The sequence below is a fragment of the Drosophila yakuba genome, chromosome 4 (assembly GCF_016746365.2).
Source record: "Drosophila yakuba strain Tai18E2 chromosome 4, Prin_Dyak_Tai18E2_2.1, whole genome shotgun sequence".
Classification (NCBI taxonomy): domain Eukaryota; kingdom Metazoa; phylum Arthropoda; class Insecta; order Diptera; family Drosophilidae; genus Drosophila; species Drosophila yakuba.
In genome coordinates, this window is record NC_052531.2 from 478902 (window position 1) to 501151 (window position 22250).

Genomic DNA, 22250 nt, shown 5'->3' on the forward strand with positions numbered 1-22250 from the left:
TTAACTTTTCAAAACGCAAGTATGGCCGTGAATGCTGCAGCACGTACATATGTATATATTTAGGTACCGTTAGCTGCCACATCAATCGATTTTGGTCTGTGGAAATCGACCCCTATCGATTTTCTTTAATATTATATGTATGTATGTACATATATACATGCATATATATATATATATATATATGCCCCTTCAAAAAGCTCTACAGAATGGAAAGAAAAGTGGAAACCTCGGGTGTATATATTTATGTTCTTATGCAAACTAGAATATATTTTTCTAGAATGAACGCGTGCTTTATAGGAAAGTTAAAGTTAAAAAAAGATTAGTTAAGTTACAAAAATAGTTAAGCGAGATCATATCAAAAATAAGCTGCTTTGCTTTTGCTTATTTTTGGTTCTGATATCGAAATTATATCGGTCCAGATTCACTACACGTAGTCAATGTGCATATGTAAATAATCTGAGGTTTATATCAGTCGACAGCTACACATATATCTACATATGTACATAAGTCTCAGGATACAACAAAAATTTACGAAATACTCAGTTGGCTCACAGCTAAATACAAGGACAAGCCAAGCATACTAAATGTCCAAACTCACATGACTCAATTCTTAAAGGAGACGACTTGTGCTCAGAAAACGTATTGCTAGGTTGGCTCAATCACGCACCTCAAACCTGGTCTCAAGCCTCAAACTGTCCAAATGGTACTATTGTGTATTGTCTTTAACTGGAAAGAAGTTTTAGCTTCCTCTTCCTTACTGTCAAGCAACTATAATAATCAGGGCTAGTTCGTCTAGAAGTGCAATGCAAAAGAGATAAAGGGACGATCCGACCACCACTACCACTACTTTTCTTCCTTTGCCTCAAATCGTCATAGTCTAACTAAGTACAGTCGCCCTTAATAAAAGAAGCGGTCTCAAACTGAGGGTTATGAACACAATTTCTGATTTTCCGCACACTCTTCGTAGGGGGATAACACAATGCATGCCTATGTAAAACAATACATAGCCATTCAGATTTAGATTCCAACCTCTAATTATGTACATAAAAAAGCCCAGCGCTTTACTTTAGAAACTGTATACGAAGTGTACCAAAAGCACTTATGCATATGGATGTGTGTGTAGTTTGAGTGTGTGTTTGATTGCACATGTATGGTAAACTCAGAATTGGTGCGGGTTCGGTATTTGTGTGCTAACGGTCATAATGTTGCAGTTCAACTATGTGGCGAGCCTGCACGAATTAATACTTATAAATTAATAAGCATATTCATATTGCGCGCATCCTTCCCATTTCTCTTTTTGTCTATGTACCGGTGCCTATATGGGCTTACATGTGTATAAGTTACAAATATAGATGCGTATGTTATTAAATTCAGTTATTTGAACACGACAAGAGAAGGCACACACATTATAGGTTATTTATTTATTTATTGTGCTTTATATTCCCTTAAAATTTATTTTAGTCACAAAAGCTTATGATATAATATTATAATTTTTCAGTGTCTAGCATTTATGCGCTTTTCAACTGAATTTTTTTTTTTAACAATTTATTGTCCTGGAATTTCTTACATTTTAAATTTTCAATCAAAAGTGGGAAGAAAAACCTTGATTTGAATTTTCTTAACAAACTAACTTAAAAACTAATTTGAGTATAAATATTATAGGTTATGAAAATGTGCACTAGTCCCCTTAAATCTTTTGCAATCGATTAAACGAAATCTCCATTCACTGATCAAGCTGACAAAATATCCATCCAAATCAATTGATCCATTGTCTGTCTGTCTGCTTATGACCGGCATTCGAAGTATGACAAGGCATTAATAGAACACGAAGTTCAGAAATTAGCATTCTAATCGTTGGTGTTGTGAAGCCGTGTGCTTGGGATGGCAACATTTTATGAAAATTATATATCCGTGGCTCGAATGCTGAAAAAAGTTATTGCAATCTGTAGAAAACTGGTCATTATCGAACAAAGAATGTGCTTAGACAAAATCTTCTCCTGAAATCAATAAAGCTCACGCTCACATTTTGAAATATGTATTAGAATGTAGAGCCAACAGTACGCAACAATAAGTTTATCCCTGCTTACAAATTGCAGTACGATTCTCCCGCCTAGTTTTTCTCCAACATCAGTTTTTAAGGCATGGCAATGAAAATTCCTGTACATCAATTTCTTTATTTTCTGATATATGTATGTAATCGTATCGGGACGATCCGATTATGTATCATGCATTGGGACGGTACCCCGCTGCCAGCAGCCGTGCAATGCGTAAATGATATATGTTTTTGCATAAATAATTGCTAAGTACAAAGAATGCAGCTCCGCATCTGCGTTAGTTGGTGTGCATATATGCACCTACTTATATGTAAATGTATACGGTATTATACAAACATTGTAGTCGCTTATATAATGTATGGCGACTATATATGTAAATACATTCTCATTTGCGGGAGGTTTTTTGTTTGCTATGTGACAAGTGTGGCTTGTTTAATAATTTACAGGTGAACCGCCTTTATCTACTTTATTTTTGAATAAGTTATTGAAAGTAAATTCATGTTGCGTTTAAAATAATAAAAATGAATTATTTTAATTGAATGATTTTATTATATAATCAATCCTCCTAGGGCTCAAAATATGATGTATTTTTTAATTTTGATTAATATGTATGACTTCTTTTGCTAAATAATTTTTAAGAGAAATCGAAAACTTTGTTTGTCTGTATTTCTGTATGAATACTTCGTTTTAGAGTCCTGAAACAATTTTATTTGTTTTTTATAAAACTGCTCTGCCAACTACTAAAATAATTATTTTCCAATAACAATAAAACAATTTGCTGCTGAAATCGATTATTGAGATAAGTATCTAGTATATGTACATATACGTATATATATAATTAGTATCTTTGCTAAATGAAATTTGTGTCGTACGCAAAATTATGTATTCGGAAAGGATGACATCCAAGGGAACATGTACAGGAGTATAAACTACTATTCTAGGTGCACATATAACATTTAAGTACAAAGTAAATGGCATCCTTTTATGTAAATATATATATTCTGTGTGGAGATTTCTAAATATATGCTTTAGTAATAGTTACGTACTATACTATCGCATTGATATTAAATTGTATATATGTTCCGTCATAAAAACATGTTCGTAGTAGCAAATTAAAACTTTAATATGTATTTAAAAACATCAGAATAGATAATTGTATTTCAAAAGATTATCTTGAGAAGAAGCTTACAGTGTAAGCAATGCTATTTAGTTTAATGTTTAGTTAGGTTTAGCTTAGGCTTTATTATTGGAAGTGCAAAGGAGAAATTTCAACAATGAATTTTTGGCAAATCGATAGAAATTTACAAGACTATTAAATGTAATTTGGTCAAATAAACAAGTAGTTGCAATCGCGTTCACAGTTGTACGACCTTTACCTTTCTGAACTTGTCATCCCAATTGTCCGACATAATTGTACTCTTTGCGAGCACAGCGCAAGTAAAGGGAACCAAAAGGCCCACAACAGAAATATTTTTAGCATACTCCGACACTGTGTATTAACTATAAAAACTATATGGCGGCCACGACGCCAGCAATCGCGATCATTATTTGCGGTCAAAAGCAGATGGTGGAATACTGGCCCACGGAAAGGATCGAAGAAATGAAAGAAATATGAGTGGAGCAAGGCACATACACATTGTAAAGTGACCTGTATCAATAAATCGAGTTCGTATACGTCCATCTGCAAGTGCACAGCTGTTTCCGCAGCTTTAATGTGAATAAAAAATGTGCTGGAGAAAAATTGGGATAAACTTTCATAATACATTTTGTGGATTTAAATATAAATATATCCGTCAGTCTTCTGGTGTCTTCAAGGTTGCTTCTGTACCAAAGCACACTCTAATCTTTATTCATTCCGACTATAAGTGCTTCATCGGTGGTTTGCGTTTGACTATTATCCCCCAAGACATGGTCGTATAGGGGCAGATGCAATCAGGCAACCACCGCAGGTATTCATTCATCATTTAAATATACTGTAGAAACTTTCAAAATTAAATTTTGAAGATTTTTGGGAATAAAATTTGTACTGTATAAAAAAGGCTTGCAGATCGAATCAGTCTGGATTTTCTAACCCTGGAAAGGATTTTTCTACGTGTACGCAAGCACAGATACACACATGTGTAAGGTCACGCAGGCGCAAGCGCAGCCAATTGGCAGCAGTATCAACCCCTGAAGGGTCAGGTCACCCAGCCCCAATCCGGTCCAGTTCCTCATTTAAGTTTCAAGGGGACAAAGAACCAGATGGCACCGGCGCCGGTGCGAACGCGGCTCCAGTGCGTAACGGTACCAGTACCGGTATCAGTGATCAGTGTCAGTGGTTCAGTGGTGTCCCGTTTGCGCCTAGGGTCGCTGATTCTCAGTAATTTATGCATAAAGCGGACAGCTAGCTGCAAAAGGGTCAGAACGCGCTGTACGGGACAAAGGAAAAGTAATCACTCTGACAGACATATGTAGGTAGATGGGTCAGGCAAACGCAAGACCGCGACGTGTTAAAGGGTTGATATTCGGACACTGATTTGCCCACAGCTTTGCATCCCTCGGGCTTGAATCATTTACATATTCTACGTTCAAATTTATTTTGAATTTTGCACCTTTTGATTAAACCCAAAACCCGCTGGTGTTTCATAGCTTATTTGACAAAAACTTAAAGTCGTGGTCCAAAAAAAACTATAAATTGTCCTATTCCAGCCATATCCATTCGAATTCATAACCTTTGCGGTCTTAGTTCAACTTGGTAACTGGGCCACAGGGACTACTGAAATTCTCTATAATAAATAACCGGGTTATCGTATTGTATTAAAAACTAGCTAAAAATATAGCTTCGTTAAAATATAAAAAACGTTTACGAAGACTTCATAAAAAATATAAAATCTTGACACAGTCACACTGCCATTTTGTTTTACTGGTATAGTAGAAGCAGCCCCTTTACGCAACCATCCAACTGCCCACCACCCATCCGCAGAACACACCATCCAAAAAATCTATACGCACCCACCCACCGTCCGGTGAACCGACCGCCCGGCTAGCCGACTACCCTTTCTGTTCACGAGATCCAAGTCATCGTTAGTTGTAGTTGCCCTTTTTGTTGTTTCTGTTTTATATTCTTTCTTTTTCTTTATTTTTTATACTTTCTGTTTTGAATAAATGTTGGCATGGCGCGCTTCCTCCCGCAAGAAAAGCAAGCGAGGGCTGCCAAGGCCGCCTTGATGGATGACGATAGCAATGCCATGGCAATGGAACCCCCTTTCTCCAAGTTTGAGTTGAGCTGAGTTGAGTTGAGCAAAGTGGTGTGGAGTTTGAACGGGGTAGGGAGACAGCTCCGCGCAAATAAAATGTAATTGAGGGGAGAATAAGCCTAAGACGATGCTGCCACTGACAAAACTTGTGATTGTCGACCGGCCTTTTACTGGGAGAGGAGAAAAAGCCGCATTCGGGCTGGGGAATGGGGTTGGTAACACTCTGATAATATTAAACCGGACGCGGCCCAGTTCTGGGCCTGCTGAAAACAATTTAAAATTTAATTTCAGCGAAGAGCAGAAAAATCAACAGAAAAATTGATGTGGGAAGGGACGAGCCATGTGCATGTTTCGAATACGTACCACTTTTATTGCTTTAGGAAACCTACACCATGGAAGACGTAGTTCAGTTCCAAACAAGGGAGAACGCTATAGTCGATTTCCTCGACTATATATTCTAAAGGGCGTGACAGTTTTCGGTGGTTACTATACTATTGGTATAAAAAGAATATAGACTCAGTTCCTTGAAAATCCCTATTTTAATTTATGTTTAAATTAATTTTTGTCTGTTTAAGTTTTTGAATTTTTCTTCAACCTTTTACATTTTTCCTTTTACTGAAGAACTTAAAAAGTCCTAGATCTAGATTCACCTGAAGATTCGATTTACCATCTCTTTTTAGTACCGGAGGTACAAACAAGAGAGGACGCGATAGGCGAGTTTTCCGACTATCTAATACTTGTTACTCAGCTAGTGAAATTTCAACAGTTTGTTTTAGTTTTTTAGTTAGAAAAGGTTGTTTGGCAAATCAAGCAAAATTTAGAAGACTAATAAATATGTAAAAAAAATATCAAAACATTTTGCAAAAGTGTCGGCGTGGGAACAATAAACTTGCGCTGCGTCTACGTCTTAGGAGTCTGCATGCCTAATCTCAGCTTTCTAGCTTTTATAGTTCCTGAGATCTCGACTATCTTTAAGAGCTAGATTAAGGAATCAGATGTATTACAAAGCACACTTTAGCGTTCACATGTCTGGAAAGATTGTACAAGAGCATGGCAACTCATTCATTTAAAATCTGTAAGTGTTTTTATACCCGTTACTCGTAGAGTAAAAGGGTATAATAGATTCGTTCGTATGTAACACGCAGAAGGATGCGTTTCCGACCATATACTTTTATTAGTATTGTACATTTTTATTGATTTGCCAAAAAACGTTTTGCCACGCCCACCCTAACGCCCACAAACAGCCATGCCCACATTTTTAAAAAATGTCTTGATATTTATTTACATTTTTGTTTATCTTCTAACTTTCTCTCGATTTGCCAAAAATCTTTTTTCCACGCCCACACTAACTAAAAAGCAAAAAAAAGCTGTCAGCGTTAAAATTTTTCCTCCACTAGCTGAGTAACAAGTATCACATAGTCGGGAAACACGACTATAGCGTTCTTAAAAATATATACATATTGGCCATGCCTCTTCAACTGTTGTATTTAGACAATTTAAGTTGGGGAAGCATCCATAAAAAATTTTAATATTTTTATACCCGTTACTCGTAGAGTAAAAGGGTATACTAGATTCGTTGAAAAGTATGTAACAGGCAGAAGGAAGCGTTTCCGACCATATAAAGTATATATATTCTTGATCAGGATCAGTAGCCGAGTCGATCTGGCCATGTCCGTCTGTCCGTCCGTCTGTCTGTCCGTCTGTCCGTCTGTCCGTATGAACGTCGAGATCTCAGGAACTACAAAAGCTAGAAAGTTGAGATTGAGTATACAGACTCCAGGGACATAGACGCAGCGCAAGTTTGTCGATTCATGTTGCCACGCCCACTCTAACACCCACAAACCGCCTAAAACTGCCACGCCCACACTTTTAAAAAATGTTTTGATATTTTTTCATTTTTGTATTGGTCTTGTAAATTTCTATCGATTTGCCAAAAAACTTTTTGCCACGCCCACTCTAACGCCCACAAACCGCCCAAAGCTGCTACGCCCACACTTTTGAAAAATGTTTTGATATTTTTTCATTTTTGTATTGGTCTTGTAAACTTCTATCGATTTGCCAAAAAACTTTCTGCCACGTCCACTATAACGCCTACAAACCGGAAAAAACTGTGTTTAAGACTCTCCTTTTCCCTTCCACTAGCTGAGTAACGGGTATCAGATAGTCGGGGAACTCGACTATAGCGTTCTCTCTTGTTTAAGACTCAGATATAGCATAAGTTTCTCAGCAACATACGAATGCTAAATTTTCTAAAGATTTACGAGCTGAATTTTTTAATTAGTCATTGAAATCTTTAACACAATAAAAATGGTTCCCAGGGCACAAAAATATGCTTGGAAAAGCAGCATCGCACAACTAGAAGAAAATAGCGCAAGTCTGGTTGAATGAACTATAACAGATCAGACCTCAAATCAAACCGTAAACATTTTCGAAGAGTTAAGCCCAAAGTTAGTGTTTTACTTACTTGTGGATGGCTATGATCGAACTACCACAGAGTATAATAAATTCTTCCTATATACATACATACTATAACGCCGTCACTACGCGTAATGTTGTAAAACAGGAGAAAACGCCGATATAAGAGCGCTGCCTCTTAAAAAGAAACTAAAGAGTCCTCGATTTTTTAACCAAAGTGAAAAAGCAGAGACACCTAGCGGTTGGTAGATATACTCAAATTTATTTTGACCCTTCAGTAAGTAGTAAGTAACGTGCACTTTAAAATTAATAATTTTAGTTTGGTATTCATACACTTACTTTTGGGATAATTTAAAATAATATTTTTTAAAGTACGTATTTATGTCAAAATGTTTTTTCCGCAGTGTAGATCAAAAAATGCAGAATATACTTTTATTTGAATTTGTATGTGATATCACACCCGGTCGTGGGTGCCATTTTCTTTTTTTAGACCGGCAAACAAGTTTTTGTGGATCTGCCCGTTCCACTCAAACTTGGTTCTCAGTTTAAAGCTTACTGGGTGTCAGTCCTAACACTCTTTCCGGTTGCAGGTAGTAAATGCAAATGGGTCGGATCGGTCTATAGCCATTTCATTAATGGTAAGAATCGAATTTTGTTCGACATTCAAATTTTTTGACAACCCGCTTTGCTATGACTTCCTATGGGTATACTGCATAGATACTTCGTGCAGATTTTCTGTTATTGGCGCTAATTAACAAAGCTGCTTCACGTGTATATGTGTATCTAGGAAATTTTTCATCCTTAACACTAATATCTTATATATAGATATATGTATCTTGATTTTCTGTACCAATGCTGTTGTTCTGACTTGGGCTGTAAAATAATAGTGAAATGTAAGTGAAGTAGCGTCGTGCTTGATCTATCTAGTTGTGAGTGGAAATTAAGTTGTAAATGAATTTATAAAGATTATCTTCTCTGAAAGAAAACATCACATCAAAAAAGAAGACGTAAAAGTCATCTTAAAACTCAAAAGGTTATACATATATATATATAAGGATTTCTTTAATAATTTTATACATTTTGAATTGTGCACTTCTTTGGTTAAACGTAACAGCATTTACGCATTAGCAGGTCAACATTGTTTTCACAGTCACTCTCACGCTAAAACCAATGGAGTGCCACTTGCTTAAAAATGGATTAAAAGTGCAGGCGGGATTTCGTATTGGGTATTCCCATCTCTACCCATCGACATCCCGAAAATTCATTTCAGCTGTTTCGTTTTCTTTGGAAGCGTCGAGGAGAATGCAAAGCTGCCGATGACTTGGATACTTAAGCCAAGTTTTTTGCATTTCTAACTAATTTGATCACAAATGTAGCACAAAGTAAGCATGGATAAAGACAGTTGACTTCTGTGCAGGCCGTTTGGCACTGATGCTTATGGACCGTATATGGGAGTAAAATTTCCTGTGAAAGCCTACCAAGCTTGCGAAGCCAACACCTTTTTCCATGAGAGGAGAAGAGGACTTTCCCATGGAGGTGCCTCAACCTAGTATCAGATCCAATGTGAAAAAAGTGAAAGGAAATTCGGCTGGGTGCTCGCAAAGGTTATAACCAGGAGCAGCGGGTGAATCAACAGGCGGATGGCTCAATAAATACCCTTCCAGGGATATGGTAATGGAGATGGGGTTCCTGTTTTTTCAAAACGGTTCTACCGTTTTTATTTTGAATCCCTTCCCATATCTTTCGTTAAAATTGTTTTTGCTATGTTCAAGCACGGACTTTCGAGTATTAACGCGTCTAAAGCAGAGTACAATTCTGACCCCAATTATGGTATAATAAACTTGCCAATTTAGGATAAGTTAGAAGTCGTCATTAGTGTTCAAAACGCACGCAATTATTTTTTTTTTAAATTTTAATCGAGTAATTTTCAGCGTAGTCTGGAAAGTCAAATAACTACTTATATTATTCTAGTGTATATATGTATACTAAGCATTTTTCTACAAAAATTTGTGATATGTTAAGTTGGGCGAAATTGTATCGTGGAAATTATATTGTAGTTAATTTATTCAGAAGCTTCCTGACAGGTTGGAAAAGAGTTATTTCTTCTTATCTTTTAATATCTAACTGTACAGCAATCAGGGAAACTTTAGTCTTAATTCCAAATGAATTATGTTCACCAGCGACGTATTCTGCATTCTGTAAATTTTTAAAAATCGCGTTCTATGTTAAATGCATTTTACCGTCAGCTTGATGATCTAAAGTATTAAAAAGTTATATAGGTAGTTCTTATCTGAATAGCATCTTTGCATATTTAATGGCTCAAATTAAATTAAACTTATATACGATAATGGAGATTTCGGAAAAGTTAGAACTCCAAGCACAAACAGGAATTGAGATAAATAATGCTACAACTTGCTTCAATACTTCTTGCAGCTCCAAAGTCATTCAGATAAAGTTAACCCATTCGGCGTTCTACTACTCAAATAAACAAATTTATTGCAATTAATAGCATTTTTTTTAGCCGATCTATTAGTCCCTAGGTGGAAAAGTCTAATGAAATCTTTGCCAACACAAATTGAATAACAGGCACTTATATAATCGGCTTCGCATACATGGGCGAAACCGCGTCCAATTATTCGGTGTGCTCAAAAAACTCGTAACAAGGCCCATCGAAAATGTGGTTGGGGCAGAGGTGCGTTACTTGTTCGGCAGTAAAACGCAAACGCGAGCAGTGGTTTGTCTATGGAGCCCAGCAACGAGTTTTTTGTGCCAAAACATTTTCACACTTGCGATTTTAAGTGGCAGCTGAAGCAACAGGATATCCCTATTCACAGCAGCATTTTTTTCGAATCCCTTTTCAGTGTTTTTTTCCGTACCGACCTTTCGCGTACCCTTACCTGCAGCATGTCTCCCCGTCTCATCTCTATTTTCTCTGCCCATGGCCGCATGTTAATTAATGTGAATTGCGGCACTCCTGAGCCAGTGGACAGGCCAGCAGTCGTGGCTGGTGCGGCGCACAATATTTGTCCAACAACATAATGTGTTTGTTTAACTGGCATGGTAAAGGGAGTGGTTCACTCTGTCGGTCCCATGTCAGTAATTGACCAATGGGAATGCATTAAAAATGCTGAAAAAGTCAACCAGACATTTAAAAGTCGGAAAATCGCGGCAATTACTTCTCTTGAGCCCCACCACCGAATTGAGTGCCGAATTTCGTCTACTAATTTCCCTTATAACTCATTTCCCGAAACGTTTTTTTTCACAGCCCTCTAAAAGTAAATCGGATTTATTTAACACACTCAAAAAGGTCAGAAGTAAATGAATTGTTTTGTGCCTTTTCCTTTTAATCAATTTTGGCGATTCATAGTCTTCAAATAAAATGCCTTCTCAAATAAGAAACCGATTAACCTCGTCTTTCATAAAAAAAAATCACAGATGTCGCTTTGATATTGGGGCATGTGCACTTTCTACAATGGTTTTTATTTCCTAAAGAGGGCGCCTGTAATTCAATTCATGATTATAACACCAAGAGAATAGTCAACTTTTAGGCGTAGACAATTTACCCTTCACTCTTCACTTTTGTTGCTTTCCATCTTATTTATCATTTAAAATCACTGTCCACGTTATGACGTAACGACTTTTGTAAGAACTATGAAACTATAATATAAATAAATATGTAATATTATATTATAATTGTATATAGCTAAACCCCTGGTGTTTACCGAATTAAAACACTTACTGGTCAGAAACAATAAAAGGAACATTTTTTTCTCCTCTTTTTCCGTTTATTCCAATGCATTGGAATTGCAATGGCAGCAATACGATAATGTGGATCGGATCCGGTCCTTTCAGGCTTAATAGAAAAAAGACTTGGGAGTTTCATTCATTGCAGGGTTAAGGCTGATTTGGGGAACTCGACGTGCTTAAAATTGTATTAGTTTTCTTGCCATATTCTTTCGATATGCCAAATAATTTTACGACGAACTCCTTCGACTTGAAAATTTTTGGGGTTGAAGGATGAAGAACATTACGTAAGAGAAGTTAAAAAAGGACAAGTCAATGAATTACTTGACCAGTTGACCACCACCGAAGTGAATTGTAAATTCGAATGCAAGAAAAATCCAAGTGATAAGTAATTCTTGTACCTAAAAAAAACCAACTGGTTTTTATAATTCAACTGTTGGGAAAATAAACCCGTTTTTGGACATTGCCAGCTGGACTCGCCAAAATAGAAAGCAAAGTCTGAATTCTGACACAACAAAAATGAATTTGCAGCCGGCTCGAGAGGTCGACCAAATTTCCCAGAGCTGTTGCCCCTTTTTCTGTGTTTTTCAACCCTTTCTCATTTTATTAAAATCTAGAGTTTTATAGATTTTATGGACTCTTTTTGAACCTTATTAGCATAATTTTTTTCAAAAGAACGAAACTGGACACCAGCTTGACCCGTTCATGGATTCAGGCGACATCTGCCAGTAGGGAACTCACTGTTTAATATTAAATCGAGCGATTCGAGTAAAATGGTATACTAGTTTCTTTAAAAAGTATGTATGTAAATTATAAAGTCTGCCCGTCCGATTATCCGTCTATTCGTATGATCGCATCCCCATCAGAAACCAAAAAAAGTGAGAAAGTTTGGACTAAGCATGCAAGTTCCAGAAGGAGAGATGTAGGGCCACTTTGTTTCCTGTTTTCCTTTCTCTAATATAAAAAATATGTCAAAAGTTTATTATTACGTATGATAACGTACTAAACTTAAATGGCTCCAAGAGTAACATTATGACTCTTTGTACAGAATAGCACGGGTTGATGATCTTCATGGTCTTCTAGACCTTAAAGTTAAATTTTCAGATCATATTTCGTCTATTGTCAATAAGGTGTGCTTGGTTTTATAAACTGGTGGACAAAGGGAAATTGATGATCCCTACATGACTAAAACCTTTTTATTTCGCTAGTCAGACCGATTTTTGAGTATGGTTCACCTGTTATAAATTATATAACTTGCCTTTCCTAGCTAACCGTAGAATGATACCTGGAACAGGCCTTATTTGTAATTATAATCGTGGTCAAGTTGATAGTCCCGACTTTGTTAGTTGGCAAAACTTCTCTGTTCAACGCAAAGTCACTAGAAACTGCGTCCGATTTTAAATTATTGTAGATCTCTTAATTGCATAACGTCTACTGAGTATTATGTTATTACTATTATATACTGTATCCTATTATCTCTAATTTTGAATTTCTGCCTCGATCTCTTAAAGCGATCATTATGTTTTTCAACACACTATTAGATCTTACTTATATTTATGTATATATTTATGGTTTCTTTCTTGTTTCCTTCACTGCGTCTACCCCTTTGGTCTGTTGGTTGAAATAAATAATTTGTGGCCTTTACCACAACGTTTTTGTATATAAATTTCATATCAATTGATACTGATCAGTCAACTTTAGCTTTCTGTCTTATTATACCCGTTACTCGTAGAGTAAAAGGGTATACTAGATTCGTTGAAAAGTATGTAACAGGCAGAAGGAAGCGTTTCCGACCATATAAAGTATATATATTCTTGATCAGGATCAATAGCCGAGTCGATCTGGCCATGTCCGTCTGTCCGTCCGTCTGTCCGTCCGTCTGTCCGTCTGTACGTCCGTATGAACGTCGAGATCTCAGGAACTACTAAAGCTAGAAAGTTGAGATTAAGCATACAAACTCCAGGGACATAGAAGCAGCGCAAGTTTGTCGATTAATGTTGACTCTCCTTCTCCCTTCCACTAGCTGAGTAACGGGTATCAGATAGTCGGGGAACTCGACTATAGCGTTCTCTCTTGTTTTACTTTGATTACACACACATTGGCAATGCCTTGTGACCAATCTAATAAACAAGAAAGAAAGCTAGCTTCGACAAGCCGAAGCTCTACAGATATTGAACTGATTTTTAATCAAAACAAGAAGGAAACCTGCAGGAGTAACGGGTATAACATTCCCCGACTATCTGATACCCGTTACTCAGCTAACGGAAGCTGGTGGAGGTGCGAAGGAGAAATTTCAACATTGACAGTTTTTAGTGGTTCGTAGGCGTTAGAGTGGGCGTGGAAACACGATTTTTGGAAAACAAAAATTTGAAAAAATATGACAACATTTTTAAAAGTGTGGGCGTGGCAGTTTTCGGCGTTTTGTGGGCGTTAGAGTGGGCGTGGAAAAAAGTTTTTTGGCAAACCGATAGAAATTTCAAAGACCAATACAAAAATTAAAAAATATCAAAACATTTTTCAAAAGTGTGGGCGTGGCAGTTTTAGGTGGTTTGTGGGCGTTAGAGTGGGCGTGGCAACATGATTCGACAAACTTGCGCTGCGCTAGTTCCTGAGATCTCGACGTTCATACGGACAGACAGACGGGCGGACATACGGACATGGCCAAATCGACTCGGCTATTGATCCTGATCAAGAATATATATACTTTATATGGTCGGAAACGCTTCCTTCTGCCTGTTACATTTTTTCAACGAATCTAGTATACCCTTATACTCTACGAGTAACAAGTATAAATATCAAAACATTTTTCAAAAGCGTGGGATTGACAGTTTTGGGCTGTTTGTGAGCGTTAGAGTGAGCGGTGCAGCATGGGTCAACAAACTTGCGCTGCGTTCTATGTCTCTGGAGTTTTTTAATAATTAATAAAAGCAACCCACTTATTTTTGGGTTATTCCTATATACATAGGTGTCTTATCCGGCCGGTGTCAAAGTATGTTTTCAAAATGAAAGAAAAGTTTGCGTATGTCGGCTTGACTGTTGATATATCTACTGTAAATATTAGATCTACATATTCTAATATAATCGATTTTCCCTCTGCAAGTGTAGCAGAATAACAATACCTTTTTTTCTATCGTATAGGAAGCCGGTTTTCGATAGTATATGTCACTGTTTATACAACCCCCCCCCCCCCCTCCCCCCCACAGAGATTAGATATAATGCTTTGGTTTGGGGAGTGCTTAATTTATACATTTGCTTTCTGACCATAGATTTTAATATGATTATTAAAATTTTCTTATAATTCATATATGTATATACATTCCGGGGTGGACGTTTAAAAATTTTAAAACCCATTGTGATTTCCTCGTCAACTTAACGGTACTATATAAAACCACCCCATATATAGTACTTTTTCATAGCGAAGGTCGCCATTTTTAACTTGTAAAAATGCATACCTACCAACCAAACTTATTCACCCCCATTCTTATGATTGAAACATAAAAGCAATTTTGTAAAAGTATAAGCAAAATATAATAAAAGCTTTTTTACTTAATTTAGCTTTTTACCCAAAAAATGAATTTGACACCATTTAAGACTTTTCTCGAGGGAGCAAGTTTTGATAAGCTAAGTTTTACAAAATGTTTGTTGTTTAATTATAAAATAAGAAAATAATCACAAATATTTTAAATGCGAAGCAAATTAGACATATTTGAACCAATTGTTGTGCCAATTATTATGCCAGCTACATTAAATGTTAATGTTAATTTATTAATTATTTTAGATGTTGCCTAAATGAATTTGTTTGCCTTCAAGTAGTATCTACCATTTGCCTACAGGGTTTTGCAAGCTGTCGCCGTTTAACTGTACGTGGCATATCAGTTGGATTGACAGCAAATAATAAAATCAACAAACAACAACGAAATGTTAACAAATTTGCACAGCGTAATCCAAGCTTTCCAGGTCGTACTGCTCCTCGGATCTCGATGTTTACTAGGCGAAATCAACTAGCCAAGGCCGAATGTGTGGAAACGAAAAAGGGAGCCCTGTATCGAGCCGTACAATTTCGCATCGGACCACACCTCAAGCATCCAAATCCTATACTCCGTTTATAAGTAATTGAAAAACAAGAGAGAACGCTTTAGTCGAGTTCCCCGGCTATCTGAACTACCCGTTACTCAGCTGGTGGAAGTGCGAAGGAGAAAGTGCATGGTAAAAAGATTTTTGGCAAATCAAGAGAAATTTTAAGACTAACAAAAATGTAAAAAAATATCAAAACAATTAAAAACAAGAGAGAACGCTATAGTCGAGTTCCCCGACTATCTGATACCCGTTACTCAGCTGGTGGAAGTGCGAAGGAGAGTCTTAAACACTGTCAGTTTTTGGCAATTTGTGGGCGTTAGGGTGGGCGTGGCAAAAAGTTTTTTTGCAAAACGATAGAAATTTACAAGACTAATACAAAAATGAAAAAATATCAAAACATTTTTCAAAAGTGTGGGCGTGGCAGCTTTGGGCGGTTTGTGGGCGTGCCAAAAAGTTTTTTGGCAAATCGATAGAAATTTAAAAGACCAATATAAAAATGAAAATATATCAAAACATTTTTCAAAAGTGTGTGCGTGGCAGTTTTGGGCGGTTTGTGGGCGTTAGAGTGGGCGTGGCAATATGAATGGACAAACTTGCGCTGCTTCTATGTCTTGGGAGTCTGTATGCCTAATCTCAACTTTCTAGCTTTTGTAGTTCCTGAGATCTCGACATTCATACGGACAGACAGACGGACAGACGGACGGACAGACGGACATGGCCAGATCGACTCGGCTATAGATCCTGATCAAGAATATATATACTTTATATGGTCGCAAACGCTTCTTTCTGCCTGTTACATACTTTTCAACGAATCTAGTATACCCTTTTACTCTACGAGTAATGGGTATAAAAAGTGGGAGTCACCCTTTGGGCGGTTTGTGGGCGTTAGGGTGGACGCGGCCTAACAGTTTTTTTGGCAAATCGGTAGAAATGTACAAGACTAATAATGAAAAAATATCAACACATTTTTTTAAAAGTATGTGAGAAGCAGTTTTGGGCGGTTTGTGTTCGTTAGAGAGGCAACATGGGTCAACAAACTTGCGCTGCGTCTAAGTCTCTAGACTCTGCATGCTTGATCTCAACTTTTTAGCTTTTATATGTCCTTAGATCTCGACGTTCATACGGACAGACGGACATCTGTCACTAACGGCAATGTTTGACGGAATCTCAAGCTAGAAAGTTGAGATTCAGCATGCAGACTCCAGAGACAACAAGAGAGAACGTTATAGTCGAGTTCCCCGACTATCTGATACCCGTTACCCAGCTAGTGAAAGTGCGAAGGAGAGTCTGCAACACTGAAGGTTTGTGGGCGTTAGAGTGGGCGTGGCAAAAAGTTTTTTGGCAAATCGATAGAAATTTACAAGACCAATACAAAATTGAAAAAATATCAAAACATTTTTCAAAAGTGTGGGCGTGGCAGTATTTGGCGGTTTGTGGGCGTTAGAGTGGGCGTGGCAACATGAATCGACAAACTTGCGCTGCGTCTATGTCTCTGGAGTATGCTTAATCTCAACTTTCTAGCTTTTGTAGTTCCTGAGATCACAGCGTTCATACGGACGGACAGACGGACGGTCAGACGGACGGACGGACGGACAGACGGACAGACGGACATGGTCATATCGACTATTGGTCCTGATCAAGAATATATTATATGGTCGGAAACCCTTCCTTCTGCCTGTTACATACTTTTCAACGAATCTAGTATACCCTTTTACTCTACGAGTAACGGGTATAATAATATTAAAACTGAAAATATACAAGCAATTACTTCTTACGATAAACGAAGAGTTCTGAGCAAAGCTGAAAGTGTTCGGCGGTCAATAAGATTTTAATTTGGATGGAGAATATGGTTTTAATTACTCATGTTATGCAAGTGCATAAGAAATGAAAATCACCATTTCAAAACGAAGTAATGGTGTGGAGTGGATGTAACTTCTATAAACACCATTTCCCCAATACACCAACTTTAAATCCATTACCCAGAAATTATCAGCAAGCCAATGTACCTATACATTCTGGTAAAAAATGAATTAGTGACCAATGTGTGCTTTTGATAGAACGGCAATGTTTGACTTTGCCTCATTAGTTTATAAAGGGGGGCGACAGAGGTACATTGCTCACCGCATCTATGAATGTAAATCTAATAAAGGTCGTTATTCACATTACAAAACAAGAGAAACGCTATAGTCGAGTTTCCCGACTATCTGTACCCATTACTCAGCTAGTGGAAGTGCGAAGGAGAATCTTCAGCACTGACAGTGGCGTTTTGGCGGTTTGTGGGCGTTAGAGTGGGCGTGGCAAAAAGTTGTTTGGATAATTGATAGAAATTTACAAGACTAAGACAAAAATAAAAAAAATATCAAAACATTTTTCAAAAGTGTGGGCGTGGTAGCTTTGACTCGGCTGTTGATCCTGATAAAGAATATATGTATATACTTTATATGGTCGGATACGCTTCCTTCTGCCTGTTACATACTTTTCAACGAATCTAGTATACCCTTTTACTCTACGAGTAACGGGTATAATTAGTCATATAAAAATTTTATTGCCAGTGTGTCATTGACCGATAAAAGTATGTACATTAATATGGCTAGCTTATTGAACTGATTTTATAAAAAAACGCTTTGACATTAAATCTTTAACTTCCATATTTGGTTCCCAAATAATAGAAAAAGTTTGTTTTCATAAGATATATATTTATTTGTTATTTTGATTATCCCAATTCAGGGTAGGCCATAAAATGTTTGAATTTTTATGGATTTTTCTGTTATGCAAATTTCGACAAAAGACGGGGAATATTTAAAGGTCACTAATAAAAGAGGTACATACATATGTACATATCTGGCAATTGTACTGTAAAATGTATAGGAATTTATGTTATTACCCTGTGCCTGTAGCTATTATTGCATTGGAAATAAAGTAAAAAATTGATGCGGCTTTCTTTTAAAATGCGCAAAACTACTTAATACTTATCTTAAAATGGTATTTAAAAGGGGATACTGATCTAAAGTTACTAAATACACATTTCACGAGGTTATCAAGAACAATTTGAAGACATTGAATCAAACAAGATAGGTAGTTATTAAAATACACTATTAGGTTCATAATCCTACAGGTTAAGATTGCAAGTTCGTTATTATACCCGTTACTCGTAGAGTAAAAGGGTATACTAGATTCGTTGAAAAGTATGTAACAGGCAGAAGGAAGCGTTTCCGACCATATAAAGTATATATATTCTTGATCAGGATCAATAGCCGAGTCGATTTGGCCATGTCCGTCTGTCCGTCCGTCTGTCCGTCTGTCCGTCCGTATGAACGTCGAGATCTCAGGAACTACAAAAGCTAGAAAGTTGAGATTAGGAATGCAGACTCCAGGGACATAGACGCAGCGCAAGTTTGTCGAATCATGCTGCCACGCCCACTCTAACGCCCACAAACCGCCCAAAACTGCCACGCCCACACTTTTGAAAAATGTTTTAATATTTTTTCATTTTTGTATTGGTCTTGTAAATTTCTATCGATTTGCAAAAAAACTTTTTGCCACGCCCACTCTAACGCCCACAAACCGCCCAAAGCTGCCACGCCCACACTTTTGAAAAATGCTTTGATAGTTTTTCATTTTTGTATTAGTCTTGTAAATTTCTATCTATTTGCAAAAAAACTTTTTGCCACACCCACTCTAACGCCCACAAACCGCCCAAAGCTGCCACGCCCACACTTTTGAAAAATGTTTTGATATTTTTTCATTTTTGTATTAGTCTTGTAAATTTCTATCTATTTGCCAAAAAACTTTTGGCCACGCCCACTCTAACGCCCACAAACCGCCAAAAACTGTCCTTCGCACTTACACTAGCTGAGTAACGGGTATCAGATAGTCGGGGAACTCGACTATAGCGTTCTCTCTTGTTTTTGGATTGATAAAGCGTTCATTATTCAACCGAACTACCACCCTTTTTTAAAAAGAAAAAGGGAGGAAGGGAAGTCCCTGTATCTTTATATACAAGCACTGTAACTTCTCTTCTGTTCTCAGATGAAATGAAAAGAAACACATGGGTACGTGTACATACATACATACTTAAAGGCGAGACATTGCAACATTCTTATTGCCTGATTGGAAATTTGATGGAACGGAGCAAGTACATGTCGGCATGTAGATCAGTGAACCAACTTGTATAATTTATATTAAATAATTTATAGCTGTAGTACCGCGCGTACCGTAGTTTCATGGTTAATTTAAATACTTTTTTTGTATTCGTCCTTTGGAAAGGGAAAGTATTTGTAACTGAAAAATATGTAACATGTAAAACGGAGCGTTTTCAACGCCATCGAGCATACATATTCTTGTCACTATCACTGTCTCTTGCACATCCTTCAGTTTAGTAGGCGTATCCAAATGTCGAGACACTTGCCTTAACCGTTACTCCCTATCAGCATTTACTAGTAATGCTTGTAATGCACATACCATACCCTTTTTGCAGCTCATTTTCTACTGGGGGCCCATTTACATCCGCACAGCAACCACATTTTCGCGTATAGAACGAGGTGTATGAGATAATGGTTTGGTGCTTTACATACAGGCATCTGCGCACAGATATACATTACACACACACATGCTGCCTCCATTTTTGTTACCGCCAAATGCCATAGCTACTTTTTTAGTTGAATATTTTCAAGCTACTTTCTTCAATTCCTCCACCAGCGGAGGATTTTTTCGTCCTTTCCCTTTGTTTCCTCTTTTTCTCTATTCCTCCTTTCGTATACGGAGACTTATACTTATGCTGCAGAGACCGAAAACGCTTGCTGGTGCTGTTTTTTAATGAAACACAACCCACTCAAGTGGCGGCTTAAGTTTCCAAATGCCAAAAGGAAAGCGGCGAAACAACTGTGGTGCGGATGGGAGCGGATGGGATAGGTGGGGATGGTTTTGTAAGGTTTTGGATGGTTTTGGATGGTTTTGGATGGTTTTGGATGGCTTGGGGTTGGACGAGAGAAAGGCGTTAGATCTGAAGACTGGGAGTGGGGAATGCGCAATCGGGCTGTAGACTGGGGATAGGGGTGCAAAGACGCTTGTATCCGCTGCGAAGTTATGCCCATTCTCATGCCCGTGTCCCCTTCGTTTTATATTTATGCAGAGCGAAAGGGAGCAACTTATTGCGAGACTAAAAGCAGAAACGTACACGAGCAGGCTACAAAAAAGGCATAGGAAGTTTGGAAAAATGAACACAAGCCTTGCAGATAAGATACAGGATAATTTTCTATATAATGTGAGCTTATGTGCACGTAAATACCTACATTTATTCAGACGCACATATACTTTTTTGTAGTTACAGGACGTATTAAGAAAAATTAAGCAAGTTCATATTATTTTATAGCCCTGCTATATAACTTAACAAACGGTCTTAGATCAGGATTGCATTACGCAAATTTAATTTCAGGCGCTTAATAGTTACATTGTGATAGACTTCAAATCTCATACAAGAACAAATTAACAACAAGTACCATACATACATAGGTAAATTCAAACTGGATGACGTTAACAAGCCATTGCCTGTAGTTTTTCTCACCCGATAGCTTAGATATTCAGACATTATAATTTGAAACCAGTTACTAGTTTGTCAGTTGCCAAATTAACGAATTTCAAAAATAACTATTAGGAACTAATGTTATGTAGCATAACTTTTTGCGTGAGCCTGATAAGAGTTTAGGGGATCTGTTCTCCTCAGACCTCTGAAGAGGATATTCTTATCGTAAGCGTTCAAATATTCCGAATGAATTTCTAAATGTAATCTAGGTATGGCTCTTTTTACCATAGTACAACTCTGACTTTCCTTCGTCCGGTTATCTTCATAAGGCACTAAACGATAGATTTAAAAAACAAGAGGGAACGCTATAGTCGAGTTCCCCGACTATCTGATACCCGTTACTCAGCTAGAAGAAGTGCGAAGGAGAGTCTTCAGCACTGACAGTTTTTGGCGGTTTGTGGGCGTTAGAGTGGGCGTGGCAAAAAGTTTTTTGGCAAATCGATAGAAATTTACAAGACCAATACAAAAATGAAAAAATATCAAAACATTTTTCAAAAATGTGGGCGTGGCAGCTTTGCGCGGTTTGTGGGCGTGGCAAAAAGTTTTTTTGCAAAACGATAGAAATTTACAAGACTAATACAAAAATGAAAAAATATCAAAACATTTTTCAAAAGTGTGGGCGTGGCAGCTTTGGGCGGTTTGTGGGCGTGCCAAAAAGTTTTTTGGCGAATAGATAGAAATTTACAAGACTAATACAAAAATTAAAAAATATCAAAACATTTTTCAAAAGTGTGGGTGTGGCAGCTTTAGGCGGTTTGTGGGAGTAAGAGTGGGCGTGGCAAAAAGATTTTTTGCAAGTCGATAGAAATTTTCAAGACCAATACAAAAATGAAAATATATTAAAACATTTTTCAAAAGTGTGGGCGTGGCAGTTTTGGGCGAATTGTGGGCGTTAGAGTGGGCGTGGCAAAAAGTTTTTTTGCAAATCGATAGAAATTTACCATACCAATACAAAAATGAAAAAATATTAAAACATTTTTCAAAAGTGTGGGCGTCGCAGTTTTGGGCGGTTTGTGGGCGTTAGAGTGGGCGTGGCAACATGAATCGACAAACTTGCGCTGCGTCTATGTCTCTGGAGTCTGTGTGCTTAGTCTCAACTTTCTAGCTTTTGTAGTTCCTGAGATCTCGACGTTCATACGGACA

At 37.4% G+C, this 22250-nt stretch overlaps 1 long non-coding RNA gene across 1 annotated transcript in view; it reads right to left on the bottom strand.

The window, feature by feature from the left end:
- Positions 1–267: 267 nt before the first annotated feature.
- LOC120322155 overlaps positions 268–22250 on the bottom strand; it is a 28548-nt gene continuing 6565 nt past the window's right edge. Inside the window, exon 3 of the long non-coding RNA XR_005561950.1 lies at positions 268–1923. This is a non-coding gene — a long non-coding RNA (uncharacterized LOC120322155). The remainder of the gene's footprint in view (positions 1924–22250) is intronic.